This window comes from Lathyrus oleraceus, chromosome 4 (assembly GCF_024323335.1).
Source record: "Lathyrus oleraceus cultivar Zhongwan6 chromosome 4, CAAS_Psat_ZW6_1.0, whole genome shotgun sequence".
NCBI classification, from domain to species: Eukaryota; Viridiplantae; Streptophyta; class Magnoliopsida; order Fabales; family Fabaceae; genus Lathyrus; species Lathyrus oleraceus.
Genome location: NC_066582.1, coordinates 459,162,696 through 459,178,620, shown reverse-complemented (window position 1 = coordinate 459,178,620; position 15,925 = coordinate 459,162,696).

Here is a 15,925-nt window from a genome sequence, read left to right as displayed (position 1 = left end):
GCAAGTGGCTCAAACAAGGGTTAGGTTTTAGTCGAGGGGTCATATCAACCTCAACAAATAAACCTCTGGAACTGGGTGAATGTTGCTCTTAACCTTGCCATTGAGGGGCTAAGGTGAAGCAGATGAAAGGTGAGTGAAGATAAGACTTCACAGCTCTTATCCCTGGCCTGGGAGAGCTTAAGACAAGAATGTGTGGGTTCAGAAAGTGGGAACCCTTCTACACATTTGAAACTGACTCAACTGTGCAATTGCACAAGATCTTGGGTTTTTATCTGTAATGCATCAACACAATGGTGTGAGCAAAACAGAAGACACACTGAATAGCAGGGGATAGGTTGCTTACCCCTTGGTTCTGCCAATTGCCTCTTCACTTAGGAGGTCTTTGACTCTATGCAAGGACAAAAGTAAACATCCACAAACATTGCCTCTTAAGGAGGACTTCAGACAGCTGCCTGGCCAAGTAACAGACCAGGTCTTCCAGACTACATGAAGATTAGAAAGGTATACCTCAATGCAAATTGCTTATCAAGCAAAGCAAAGCAAAGTTCACAAGGAACTAAAAGCAACTAAAGTACCTGAAACAGTCAAACTAATCAGTACACAGTTCACAAGTCAAAGCAAAAGGAATTGGGAAACAACAGTCAAAACAGATAATCAACTGTGCCGAGCACAAGACTCAAATCATATGAGTCAAGCCACCTACAAAACAAACAAGTTAGACAATGATATTCAAGCAAGCTCAATCAAAAGAAATTGATCTCATTGGTCATTTGGTGTTCAACCTGAAAAACATAAGCTCAAAAGTGAGTACCAGGACCACTAGGGCAAGCCTAGGGTCAAAAAGGAATGAGAAAGTCAAAACAGCAAAGGGCAAGCATCCAAAATCATGTTCAAACAATTAAGAAACACAACCAATTGGGTTCACATTCATATCAATCATCATCATCATTTCATGAGCAAATTAGGTCAAAACATGGCATTTAGAAGCTCATAGAAGTCAACAGCAAGACTTAACTCAAAATCAATCTCAAACATTTCCAAAAATCACCAAATAAATCATGGTCAATCACAACCCACAGCATGGTAAGCATGTCAAATTTTATCTCATTTGGACAAGTGGAAGGCAGTCAATGAAAATCAGAAATTCAAAGCAATTTTGAACATGCTCAAAGAAGTCAACCAATCATGCATCAACTTGAAAAATTCATAAATCCGAGATGGTGTATGATAAATGAATGGGACTAAAACCATGGCAAAGATGAGGATGTCTAGTTATCTCATGTAAAATTTCATGTCCATCTAATAAAGTATGAGAATTTCACAAATGAAATGGCAACATGCATCACAATAAGTCCACATTTTGGTCAAACAGGGGAGAAAATCTCAAACAATTAGGAAATGGCATAATTAATTCCAAGAAAAATCACAAGTGAACTAGACATATAAGAGTAGGTTCATGCAAAAAATCAGCTCACTTGGAGGTCAAGAAGCATGGATACAAAAATCAGCAAATTGCACATCTATGGTGTGACACAAGTTGTCACATCCTACTTCAAAAATTCATAACTCATAATCCAGATAAGATAAATTCACAAACTCTACACCAAAATCACCATGAATGTGTCTAGTTTAAGCACAAAACATTGGGAGCCATTGGATAAAGTATCACCATTTCACAAATGTTTTGGCAAAGTGTACAAAATATGCATACATGTCACAAACCCTTATACCAATTAAAAACCATCCATGCAAAAATTCTGGAAAAAATATCATAAAAAACTAGAGATTGTGATGAACATGATGCAAAAAATCCCATGAAATTTGGAATTAAAATGAACAAGTTATGATTTTTCAAAGTTTGATGATTAAAATGAAATTAAAATAAAAAAACAATGTCATTTAATGGGTCATGTGCCACGCTGATGGCAAACTTGTAATTACCCTTGCCACTTAATCAAACGGCCGCGTTTTGGCCAGGGAAAGGAAATATTGTGATTGGCTCATGAGGGCTGGAACAGTAAAGCCATGCGCGTGAAACCCTAACCCAGAATCCGTAGGAAAAAGCGCAGATAGGCTATGAAGGTTGCGGATAAATCCGCAGGTAATGTGCAGCAAGCAAAACGCGATTCTGGCAATGGCTTCCTAGGGTTTCGCTACCATAAAAATTTCCAGATTTCCAGTAAGAAAAAGTTGTAACTAAAATCAATAATCCACATACCACCGTGTTCATCTCTTAATGCTCGTCAATAATCCAAGATCAATTTACCCTAATACGAACTAACAAGGATGAACCAAGCCAAAATAAGTTCACACATCGAACTTCAATCCAACATAACTTTCAGTAAACTTAATCATTTTTAAAAACCAAAACCATCAATGAACTCAGCATCAAGAGACCTATCTAAAACATGTATCTATTTCAAGAAACAAAGAGGTCGAGATTTTACCAAAGTTAATGGACAGTTGTGATTCTGATGTTGTTTGGTCTTTAATGCTTGAAACTGTTGCTCCTTAAGGTCCCAAATGATGAATGATGAAGAAGGTTAGCTCGAGAGTGCTTGAAAGAACCCCAAATCAACTCTGCCATTGATGAATGCTTCATGTAGCAGCATGCTTTTGCTTGGTTACAGCTGAGGAATAGTAGTTGGAACAGGTTCACAAGGCTGTTTAGATGTTGTTTTAGGCAAGGCAAGGTCAAACTCTTTGAGTTTCTTGACAGATTTTTGGAAAAAATGCCAAAATGAAGTTTGAGAGAATGAGTGATTTTCTGTGTTGGTTTGCAGCTGCTAGGGGTTTGTAACATGACAGAAAAATGATGAAGGGAATTTTCCATAAATTCTCGTACTTTCATTTTTTTGCCAATTTTTCATTAAATACATTGATGAATAGCATTTAAGAAAAGTCTGGAATCTTGGATTACTCATTGGTACAATACGAAAGAATCCGAAATTTTCTTGAATACTATTCAAGAAAAAAGTATTTTAAAATCTGCTATGTTGTGGTACAAAATCAAGTTCATGGATATGTGGGATAGGGTTGTTGAAAATTGTACTTTTGTCCAAATTTCAAGCAACTTAGGAATGGCAACATGTACTGCACAAAAAGGACTTGGTAACATGACCAAAACATGATTTCTGAACTATTTCAAATGGCCAAATGGTTTAAAAATGATTATTTTGAAAAGTCAAAATTTCACTCACTTGAAATTAATTAAGGCAAGTCCAAAAATGCCATTTTGATTGGTGAAGTTTTAGCACATGAAAGTTACATTTTTGGAAAGAGGGGATCAAATGTGACTTGTAGGAAAAAACCCCACCCAAATTGGCCAAATGGTTTGAGAGATATGGCCTTTTGAAGTTCAAGAATTTCTGAAAACGATTCGATCATAACTTGCCAACCATACATGGGAATTGAGAGTTCTTGGACTTTTTGGAAATGGGAGAACAAGATCTTCAACTTTCATGTTGGGCAAAAATTCATTTGAAGCTTGTATCATGATGTAAGTTTGAGGATCAAGACTTTCCATTTTTGGTAAGTTTCAGTTACAGGTCCAGTTTCCATTTTTGGAAATTTCTGATCTGGCTTCAAATTCTTCCATGATGGTGTTTGACATGATATATGAGGCCTATTTGGACATGAATAAGCTCTCTCAAACCAAATCCCATCATCAAATCACTGATTAAATGGACAGTTGACCAACAGTTGACTTTTAGGGTTTCTGACTGATTGTGCATTGACTGATGACTTCTGAACATCCAATCCTTGACCAAAACACTTCAAATGGATCCCCAAGTCATGTGAACATGTTGGACCAATCCTAGGGCCTTGGCTCCTTGAGAATTGTGCTTGCTTGCTTGACTGACTGATCTCCTGACCAGTTTGACCTAATTTCTTGATTGGCTTGCACTTGAGGCAAATGGGACAATGCAATGCTATGCAGTGGACCATGATATGCTATGACCTAATATGAGAATGTATGTACAATGATAGGTGCAAATTTGAGGTGCTACGCACCTTCCCTCTGTGTAACCAACCCCCTTACCTGTAATCTATGACATTTTATTAGTTTTGATTTGAAAACTTCTTACTTTTTTCAGTTTTGTTCGTACTTTTTCCCTTTTCCTTTGGAAACAATAAAAGCGCGGTGGTGACTCTTGTTATTTGATCTCTATCTTATCCATAGCTTGATGATCATGAATTTCCCGCTACAGAAATTAAGTGGCGACTCTGCTCAGGAGTAGTCTCCAGTGGGTTTAGCCTACTTTTTGTGTGTATATATATGTATATATGTGATGTTTGTATATATGTATGTGTGATATAATCTGCTTGTTATGCTGGGTGATCTCTGAGTGGTGAGATAAGTTCAAACCCGAACTTGAGTGCAATTAAGATAGGAGAATGGTATAGTCATGTTCAACTTGTGTGGAGTAGTCCTTAACAAGTTGGCTTGAGATCCACCCGCACAGTGGAGAGTCTTTTGGATTTGGAAAAGTCACACAAGTATTTGTGGTTAGGCATTACTATTTCCAATTGGGTCCGAGAAGCTGAGGACCTTAGAACATTTAACCCATCTTGGCCTATTTAGGACGTTGTGCGGAAATTGTTCAAGTGTAGACTTGATAATAGTTGTTACACAATACTACACTTAGACGAGTTTCTCTTGAGAATATTATGAGTCGATAAGTCATTCATCTTAACCTGTAATATCCGATAAATGGAATTAAGACTCTGGGAACTTTTTAGAACATGATCTACATGTTTTTCTCCTTAGTTCACTCCTTTGCCATGGTTCTTACCCAGACTCCATGCTCGTGACTTACAACAAACCCTTGTTTCTTGGTTGATCCAATCAAGTCTTGTCAATATCAATGGATCTTGGGTGTTGATAAGGTGAAAACCATTATCCATCAAAATGGATGATTGATCTTGACAAAGACTTGATTCATCCTTTGACCTTTGTTTGATTGCCTTGTGTGTGGTCCCTTATTTGTGATTGTTGCATTCATGCATTCATGCACATCATAACATTCGTCACACAAAAATTTCAAGGAACTAAGGTATCATTTGCAAATATTTTCAGACCATGGATTGTGGACGAAGGAACACTAAGAAGTACAGTTTCAGATGTCCCGACTTGAAAGAGTTAAGGAAACTAGCATCTTTCGTATTAGATCCCTTGGACTTCAAATAACGTCATGGGAAGCTTTTGTCTATCTTGTCTACTGATGTAGTAGAAGGACTTTTGAGTGTGCTAGTGCAGTTCTATGATCCTCTTTACCATTGTTTCACTTTCCCAGATTTTCAGCTTGTGCCTACCTTGGAGGAGTATTCTAATCTTTTGGGGATACATATTTCTAGTAGAGTGCCTTTTAGTGGATTGGAGGAGATTCCCTGATCTAGTATTATTGTTGAAGCTCTTCACTTGAAGAAGTTTGAGATAGGGCTCATTAGGTGAAGAAATGAGGGTTATTTGGGTTGCCATTTGTTTTCCTCATCAAGGAAGCTACTACCTTTGCTCAAGCTGGTAGTGTGGATGCTTTTGAAGCTATCTTGGTATTTCTCATTTATGTGTTAGCTTTGTCCCCTGACATTGACGGTTTTGTTGATGTTAACGCCATTAGACTTTTCTTGATTGGGAATCATGTGCCTAATTTGTAGGGTGATATGTATTTCTCTTTACATCTAAGGAATTCTAAAGGTGGTGGAACGATTGTCTTTTGTATTCCTTTTCTGTACAAGTGGTTTATTTCGCACTTGCCTCAGACACCTGCTTTTGTGGAGAACAAACAATGTCTAAGGTGGTCCCAGTGACTTATGTCTCTCACTAATGATGATATAGTTTGGTATGATCCGTCTTTGAGCAGTTTGGAGATGATTGATAGTTGTGGGGAATTCTCTAATGTGCCTCTCATTGGTACATAAGGAGGAATTAACTACAACCCTGCTTTGGCTCATTGTCAACTTGGGTTCCCCTTGAGAGACAAACCCAATAACATGTTGTTATAAGGTCTTTTCTATCAAGAGGGTAAAGATCCCCAACATTTGAAACAGAAGATTGTTCATGCTTGGCATAATATGCATAGGAAAGGAAGATCTGAGCTTGGTCCGCGCAATTGTGTAGCTTTGGAAGCTTACACTCTTTGTGTGAAGAAGAGAGCTTTGGAGGTGAAAATGCCTTATCCTTGTGAAAGACCTATGTCTATGGTTGTGGTTGAGCCATTAACTCTCCCTAACCAAGATGTAGAGGAGTTGGAAGACGCGCTCGCCAAGATGAAGCAAGAGAAGGATATGAGGGAAGAGCATTTTCGTGCTTTGAGCAAGAAGAATGAAGAGTTGTAGTTGGAGTCTAAGGACAAATATGCACTTATTGAGCTTCTTGAAGATCGAGTGACGAAGACACTGAGAGAGCCAGAGGTTTCATCTTCTAGCATGCCTCAGCCTTCCTTTGATTGGAAGAAGATTGTTTATCAGCTTGTCCTCAAGAAGACTCAGATGAAGGCTTCTTTTGAGACCGAGATCCGTCGCATTCGAAGGAAGTACGCGCATTCAGCCAGATCTTCTGACATTTTTGTTAGGGATCTTTAGGATGACTAGTCTTCTTTTCTCTTGTATCTTTTTATTTTGGTTTCTGAAATTGTACTCAGTGTAATCCTTCCAATTTTTATAAATAAAAAGGGATTTTTGGTCATATCAAATTGTTGCAATTACCATTTAAATATTATATATTTGCAAATGATATAGTAAGTTCCTTGAAAAATAAAAAGAATCAAGCATTGCATTTCATGCATCATTTGCATAAGCAGGTTTTCGCTAGATGTCTGATTGGTGTTTCTTCTGTGCTTTAGCCAAGCTTACTCACCGGTACAATACCCAAGCCGATCATCTAAAAATCATGGAACATTTGGAGCAAGAGAACAGAGAGCTGAAGAACGAGATCATCTGCTTGACTGCCATGATGGAGTCAGTTCTTGTGGCTCAGAATCAAGCTTCTCTAACACCTGCAACTCCTCCCACGAGGACTGTTACTTCAGAGGTGACTACCTCTACCATGCCTGGTGCTACCACCCATTTCACGCCGAATATGCTTGTCGTATTCCCGTGGGGAATGCCGCCCAACATTATGCCCGAAGGCTTTGCGCCTACATTGGCTTCCATGTCGGCATCTATATCGGTCATGTCCGTGCCACCTCCCATTGTGCATACTTTGCCTCGCGTAGAGGATACCATCTATCATTATGATCCGTCTAAGGGTTCGGATGTTTATGAGAAGATGGACGAGATGAAAGATCTGTTTCTTGAGATGCACAAGGAATTGAAGACGCTGAGAGGTAATGATTTGTTTGAATAGAGTGATGCTGCGTTGTGCTTAGTGCCCAACGTCAAGATCCTAGTGAAGTTCAAAGTGCATGACTTTGAAAAGTATAAGGGGAACTCTTGTCCGCTCAGTCATCTTGTGATGTATGCCCGCAAGATGTCTACTCAGACCGACAATGATCAATTGCTTATTCACTACTTCCAAGATAGTCTGACTGGTTCTGCACTCCGTTGGTACATGGGGCTGGATAGTGCAAGTATTCGCACTTTCAACGACTTGGGAGAGGATTTTGTGAAGCAATACAAGTATAATATGGACATGGAGCCGTTTAGAGACCAGCTGAGGTCTATGTCTCAAAAGGACAAAGAGACATTTAAAGAGTACGCGTAAATATGGAGGGAGTTGGCTGCCCAGATCACTCCTCCTTTGGAGGAGAAAGAAATGACGAAAATCTTCTTGAAAACTCTGAGTTCATTTTATTATGAACGCATGATCGCTAGTGCTCCCAGTGATTTTACTGAAATGGTAAACATGGCGATGAGACTTGAGGAAGGAGTCTGCGAGGGACGTTTGTCAAGAGATGAGGCGTTAACAAGAAAGAGATATGGTATCAACTTTGGTAAGAAGAAGGATAGTGAGACCAACGCAGTAATCAGTGGGAGGCAGAGGAGGCCTCAGATCAGAAGGAATCCACCATCCCTCAACATCATCATCATCAAGTGTCTTCAGTAATTATGGTATTTTCCAATCAACAAGCAACACCAATTCAACAATAACAACAACATCAATGTCAACAATAACAACCGCAACAAAGAACGAACACCTACAACCACAACAATCATCATCACCATAACTTTGAGAGGAAGAAGTTCTCTTTTGACCCGATTCCTATGTCATATGCAGAGTTGTATCCCTCGCTAGTTCTCAAGAACTTAATTTAACCGAGGAACCCACCGTAGATCCCAGAACCACTTCCCTCGTGGTATAAACCTGAGTTCCGTTGTGCTTTTCATCAAGGAGCACCTGGACACGATATTGAAAACTGTTATCCATTGAGGTATGAGGTTTAAAAGCTTATGAAGAGTGGTATGGTGTTCTTTGAGGACCGCGCGCCAAATGTGAAAGCAAACCCTTTTCCCACATATGGGAACTCTTCAGTGAATATGGTGGACGGTTGTCCGGGAGAATTCAAGGTTTATGACGCCCGGTTTATCTGAAGATCCTTGGTGCAGATGCATAAGGATATTTGTATGGTGAGTGACTGTGAACATGACCATGATGGTTGTGTTGTTTGTAGTGTGAACCCAAGAGGGTGTGATGTAGTGAAAAAGGACATCCAATGTCTGATGGATGAAGGCATGATTCAAATTGTTCAATCCCGTCATGTAGATGACGACGTCAATGTCATAGTGCCCATTTTAAAACAACAAGAGGGGTTAGTAATTCAATATGACAGTAGCAACAATAATAATGTCAGTCAAAGATCAGTATTGTCGTTGGTAATACAATTAGCGGGCTCAGTCCCATATTCATCTGATAAGGCTATATCGTACCAGTACAATGCTACAATGATAAAGAATGATCAAGAGGTCCTATTACCTACGACTAGTTCAGTAGTGAGCATTGCTGATGTTACGAAGGTGACCCGCAGTGGTTGAGTGTTTGGGTCGGTGTTCCCAAAAAACAAAGAAGAAAAGATTGTTGGTAAGAAGATGGAGGTGCCTAATGTAGATCCGATTGGTTGTTCAAAAGATAAGTCTGGTGAATCCAGAAAATTGAAAGCCAATGATGATGATGAGGTACTCCGATTGATAAAGAGGAGCGAGTTTAATGTGGGTGAGCAACTGCTCCAAACACCCTCAAAAATCACAGTATTGTCTCTGCTAATGAATTCCAAAGCGCACAGAGAAGCAATATAGAGTTCTTGAGCAAGCATACGTAGAGCATGATGTTACTGTGGATCAGTTTGATCACATTGTGGCTAATATCACTTCATGCAATAATCAGAGCTTTTGCGATGAAGAACTCCCTAAGGAGGGAAGAAATCATAACTTGGCTTTGCATATTTCAATGAATTGCAAAGAATATGATTTGTCAAACATGCTTGTTGACACCACGTCGTCGCTGAATGTGCTTCTGAAGTCAACTTTGTCAAAGCTATCTTACCAAGGAGTGTTGATCGGTAAAATAACAAGTGTACTATTTGCACCAATGTAGTAATAAAAAGGGAGTTATCCCGAGTATCGATCTCGAGGACTGCATAGGAAGTATCAATTTTTATAATAATTCAATTGAATAGAAGTTCATATGGGGTTTGATGATTGTTTTCACAATTGATAAGAAATAAAAATATAAAGCGTATAAAACTCTTTTAATCGATATGAGAAATAATGCTAGGGCCAGGTGTATGAATTGCTGTGTATTCCACTTTTTCCATATCATATAACATCAATGTTATTATTATTCAAAACAGTTTCTCGAGAGTAGTTTTCTCTAATTCCTTAGCCAAAACCATTTAACAGGCAATTTCACTCCTAATTCCTTAGTCATTCAAATTGATGTTAAGAAATATTTATCTTATCAAGAATTTACAGTAACCACAGTTTGATCCTCATTCTTAAGTGATTAAACGCGAGTTTTATCATACAACAAGTGATAAGGCGGTTTGTCCGACTTAAACCTTAACTAGAGATCAGAATTTCATTTGTCCGATAAAATTAAGCATTAAGCACGTTGTATAAAAATTTGAATTACGAAAACATCAATGATTATAAGAACATGGATAAAATATTCATATATTAGCAATTCAGGGATACCCCCCTAGCATTGGGGGTTTTCGCCTCTCATAATATTCAAAGACAAAATACTACAAATAAAAGACATTACAAGTTGTTGTTGATGAAAGTTGATCTTCAATTTCTTCCGATCTTGAAGATCTCTTTTCTTCTCCACACCTTGCAAGGTTGCTTCCTCTTTTCGTATCTTTTCTTTTCACGATCCAAAAGTCCCTTTTCTTAGTGCCCAAATTCCAACTAAATAGTTTCCAAACAACTAAAAACATTGTGAAATGCCCAAAATGCCCTCCGGATGTCCAAAGGAATTAAAATAAGAAAAATAAAAAATTTGGGCGAAATGGCCAACACGGGCCGTGTCAGGTGACACTGCTGCCCGTGTTGGCTCCTCTGTAGGTTCAACAAGGAACTCCATGCTGACACGGGCACCCATGTCAGCCCTCTGTTTACTGGGTTCAGGATAGCTTGTTCTGCACAGGCTGACACGGGCACCCGTGTCAGCCCCCTGTTTTGTCTATTTTTCGCTTTTCCTTAAGTCTCTAACCTCCACTCTTCCGGTACACAACTTTCAGACTTGTTATCTAACCTGGAAACCAACAGTCTACACAGAAACGCATAAAATGCGACAAAAGGGGAAAAACTACTAATGCAACATAAAACAAACGGAAATTCATAAAATGTAATAAACTAAAGAAATCACTAAAATAAAACGCAAAAAGTTACCGATTCCTGAAGATTCCATGTTGGATAGATGATGAAAACTGAGTGTAAATTATGGCCTTCCATCGGTTCATCTGCAGGCAAAGAGTCAAATAAATCTTCGTCCCCCTCTTCCGGTTCGGGACAGTCATCGAGCCAGTTAGCTCTGTTAGTGATACTGATAAAATCGTAAGCAGGTAAATCAAGAACATGGACTTTTTGGCACATAAGAGAGTAATAGTCTTGTTTTACCGTAATCATGCCTTGCTGGATCAAGGCGGCCATGTCCAGTTTTCTTTTACCTAGCACCTGGGGGGATTCAACTAGAGCAGCACCAAATGCAAAGTGGTCGGAAATCTGAGTAATCATGCCGCCAACAGAAATGTCGCCTGAAGTAGCGCGACCAACTCTCCCTAAGTAGTCAGCTGCAAAGGCTGCTACATTGATCAGAGCCTAGGATTCCATACTATATAAGAAGAATAGCTCCCTCTAAGTGGCGACACCTGTGTTGTCTCCGCGACCAAAAATGGTGTATGCCAATGCCTTTTGTGCATACCTGAAACATGGGTTATGGATACCCGATGCCTTTGCCCCTTTGGAAACATATTTATTATTAACTGTTATGGCGGTCCAAAATTCCGCTGGGACAAATGTATCGGGCACCGCTCTAGGGCCTACGATTTGGAGTTTTAAGATCCTCCTTAACACCTCCACAAACAATTCCATATCAGTAATATTCTTTTTCCGTTCCATTCCACCTATTTTTCAGCATAAACTCGATGGTGCTCAAAAATTCCAGCGTAATGCGCGCGAAATTAGGCGCTTCCAACTGCATAAATTCTAGAATCCCTAAGGTGTGGAACATATAGTGTACATTAGCTTGCAATCGCAGTTCCTGCAGCGTGCCATTACACATATACCTCGTGGGGGTTAATTTCATTTTTAAAAGAACCGCATACCTTTTCTGATGCTCCAGGTTCTCGAACACAATGTCGTGCTCATTTGGGGTTCTCTGCGCTCTTTGTCGCGGACAGGATGATTCCGCCATATTTTTTCTTTTTTCGACTCGACGAGACATATTGTACCTGCACATAGTAAAAAGAAACAAGAATTTGGAAAGAGAGATTAAGTGAAAAATATTACCGTAGGAGTGTTAAGGGTAGAGTGTGGTGAACTTTTTGTGAAGACGGATGGAGAATCGACGGAGATTTTCGGTGAAAAGAGGTAGCTTTTGAGTGAAAATTGTGGAGGTATTAGGTCTATTTGAGAGAAATAAGGTGGAGATGAAGAAGTATGAAGGTAATGTGGTAAATGAGGAAGAAGTGGGGATTGGGTGTATTTATAGGGTGATTTTCGGAGGTGGGCCCCTCCTCCAACGGTCAAATTTTCATGGTGGAAGGTGCCCAACAGATAGAATTTTCAAAAAAATATCACCATTGTGCGAGCTGACACAGCCGTGTCAGCTGATACGGGGGACCGTGTAAGTGCAACACGACCCCCTAACACGGGCCGTGTCAAGCACCTAGAAATCCAGTTTTTCCAACACCATCTTCCTCCTCTTGACAAGGACCGTGTTAGCTGACACGGGCGCCCATGTCAGGCCCCTGTTTTCTCATTTTTCTTGATTTCTTATTATTATGCTGTGCACAGCTTTAGCTTCCGAATTTTTCAGAGATTTGTTACGACCGCTACCTTTAACTCCTCTATCAAACACTGTATACGCCTGCAAGTAAATAACACACAACCAAACAAAGAAAATGATTAGATGCAAAAGCGTGGGTTGCCTCCCACGTAGCGCTTCGTTTAACATCGCTTGGCGGTTGCGCATCTTATCAGACAAGATAAACAACATTAATTTGGCCCACAGCTTGCCCTACATTGTACGACTTTAATATATGGTCATTCACTTTAAAAATATCTCCATTGGAAGGGATTTTTATTTCAACTGCTCTATGGAGATATACTTTATGCACCACAAACGGACTTGACCATTTCGATCTCAATTTTCCAGAGAACAACTTCATTCTTGAATTGAACAGTAGTACCCTATGTCCTTCCCAAAACTCCTTTATTTGGATTCTTCTGTCATGCCATTTCTTCGTTTGATCTTTATAGATCTTTGCATTTTCATATGCCAGGTTCCTAAATTCTTCCAACTCGTGGAGTTGAAGGATTCGGGATTCTCCTACTTTCTCAAGATCCAGGTTAAGGTATTTGGAAGCCCACAAGGCTTTGTATTCCAGTTCCAAGGGTAGATGATAAGCCTTACCGTATACCAATTGATATGGGGACATACCAATCGGTGTTTTGAAAGCAGTACGATATGTCCACAGTGCATCATCAAGCTTACTCGCCCAATCCTTGAGAGAAGCATTAACCGTCTTTTCTAGGATTTGTTTCAGCTGCCGATTTGACACTTCAACTTGACCACTTGTTTGCGGGTGGTATGGAGTGGCTATCCGGTGTTTCACATTGTATTTCAAGAGTAGCTTCTTCATTAGGTGATTTAAGAAGTGAGTTCCTTCATCACTAATAAGAGCTCTTGGCACTCCAAATCTGACAAATATGTTTTCTTTCAAAAACTTCACCACCACTTTTGCATCATTTCTTGGTAGAGCGACTGCTTCTACCCACTTGGATACATAATCCACCGCCACCAAGATGTAATTATTTCCAAATGACGGTGGAAAAGGCCCCATAAAGTCAATACACCACACATCAAAGAGTTTAACTTCCAGCATGGGATTTTGCGGCATCTGATTCTTTTCGAAATATTTCCCATCCTTTGGCATTTATCGCACTCTTTGATCATTTTCTAAGCATCTTTGAATAGTGTCGGCCAGTATAAACCTGATTGGAGGACTTTGGCAGTAGTTCTATCACCACTAAAGTGTCCACCATACTCTGAATCGTCACAAGCTTTCAGCACATCCCTCTGTTCTTCTTCGGGAACACATCTTCTGACCAACCCGTCTACTCCCTTCTTGTACAAGAAGGTGTCGTCCCACAAATAGAACCTGCAATCATGAACAAACTTTTTCTTACGGTTAGAGTCAAATTCATTCGGGATCACCCCGCCTACTAGATAGTTCTCATAGTCTGTGAACCAAGGCATCCCAATAACAACAAGGATGTGTTCATAACAAACTCATCCTTTATTGGGCGCTTTGCCTCATTCTCTTCTATTGGGGACATCCAGGAAAGGTGATCTGCTACAGTGTTTTCGCACCCTCTTTTGTCCCGGATCTCCATATCCAACTCTTGGAGGAGCAGGATCCACCGCAACAATCTTGGCTTCGAGTCATGTTTAGCAAAGAAATACTTCAAAGCAGCATGGTCAGTATAAGCAATGACTCTAGAACCCAACAAATATTGCCTGAACTTGTCAAAGGCATAGACTATAGCTAGCAACTCCTTTTCGATAGTCGCATAATTCATCTGTGCAGGGTTCAACACATGACTGACATAATATATAACATGCAGAAGCTTATCTCTTTGTTGCCCAAGCACTTCTCCCACTGCGATGTCACTCGCATCACACATGATCTCAAATGGTAGAGACTAGTCAGGAGAAATGACAATAGGTGTCGTCACCAATTTATTTTTTATCGTTTCAAAAGCAATGGCACAATCTTTATCAAAAATGAAAGCCTTGTCCTTAACCAACAGGATAGTTAAGGGTTTAGCTATCTTGGAGAAATCTCTGATGAACCTGCGGTAGAAACCCGCATGTCCTAAGAAGCTTCTTATACCTTTTTCATTCATAGGAGGTGGCAGCTTTTCGATTACCTCAATCTTGGCTTGGTCCACTTCTATCCCTTTGTGAGAGATTTTGTGACCTAAGACTATTCCTTCTCGAACCATGAAGTGACATTTCTCCAAATTGAGAATCAGATTGGTCTGTTGACATCTTTCTAATACAAGGGAAAGGTTTGTTAAACAATTATCAAAAGAAAACCCAAATACCGAAAAGTCATCAATGAAGACATCCATATGCTTTTCGAGCATGTCCGCAAAAATGGAGGTCATGCATCTTTGGAATGTGGCTGGAGCATTACATAACCCGAATGGCATTCTTCTGTACGCGAAGATACCATAGGGGCATGTAAAAGCTGTCTTCTCTTGATCTTCCGGTGCAACAGCTATCTGGTTGTATCTAAAGTATCCATCAAGGAAACAATAGTACTTATGATCTGCCAACCTTTCCAACATCTGATCAATGAATGGTAGCGGAAAATGGTCCTTTCTTGTTGCTAAATTCAACCTCATGTAGTCGATGCACACACGCCAACCCGTTACCGTCCTAGTAGGGAGTAACTCATTTTTTTCATTCCTTATAATTGTAGTTCCTCCTTTCTTCGGGACCACATGCACCGGGCTCACCCAAGAGCTATCGAATATGGGATAAATTAACCCGGCGCCTAACAGTTTAACAACCTCTTTCCTGACCACTTCCTTCATCACGGGGTTTAGTCTTCTTTGTGGTTGCACCACCGGTTTGTGACCATCCTCCATGAGAATTTTATGCATACACACCATAGGGCTGATTCCCTTCAAGTCTTCTATCTCCTATCCCATGGCACTTTTGTGTTTCTTCAAAACCTTGACAAGCTTATCTTCTTGAGAAACTTATAGATGAGAGCTTATAATAGTCGGGCATTTCCTTTTGGGGTTTAGAAAAACATTCTTGAGATTGTCATGTAACTGTTTCAGCTCAGCCACTTTCTTGGTCTCATCTTTCTTTTCTTCAACTTGAGGTTCCCTTAAGTTTTCCCATCGGAGTGATCGGGATCTCTTAAAGGGTTGTTGTGTTGCCATCAAAGTTAACACTTCCATTTCCTTGTCATCCACTTCTTGAGTGTCTTCAAAGATTGAGAGACTTAGGACTCTCTCCAAGGGTAATTTTTGTTCACCTAGGTGATTTTCTATAAGAACCATTTGATCAATAACCTCTATGTGTTGACTAGTGGCCACATCATATTTGTATTTCATTGTGTTGCGCACGTCAATTTTTAACTCTTCGTCATAAACCTTTAGAGTCATGGTGCCTTCTTCTATATCTATCAAACACCTCCCGGTCTCCAAAAATGGTCTACCAAGAATGAGCGGTATCTCTTCA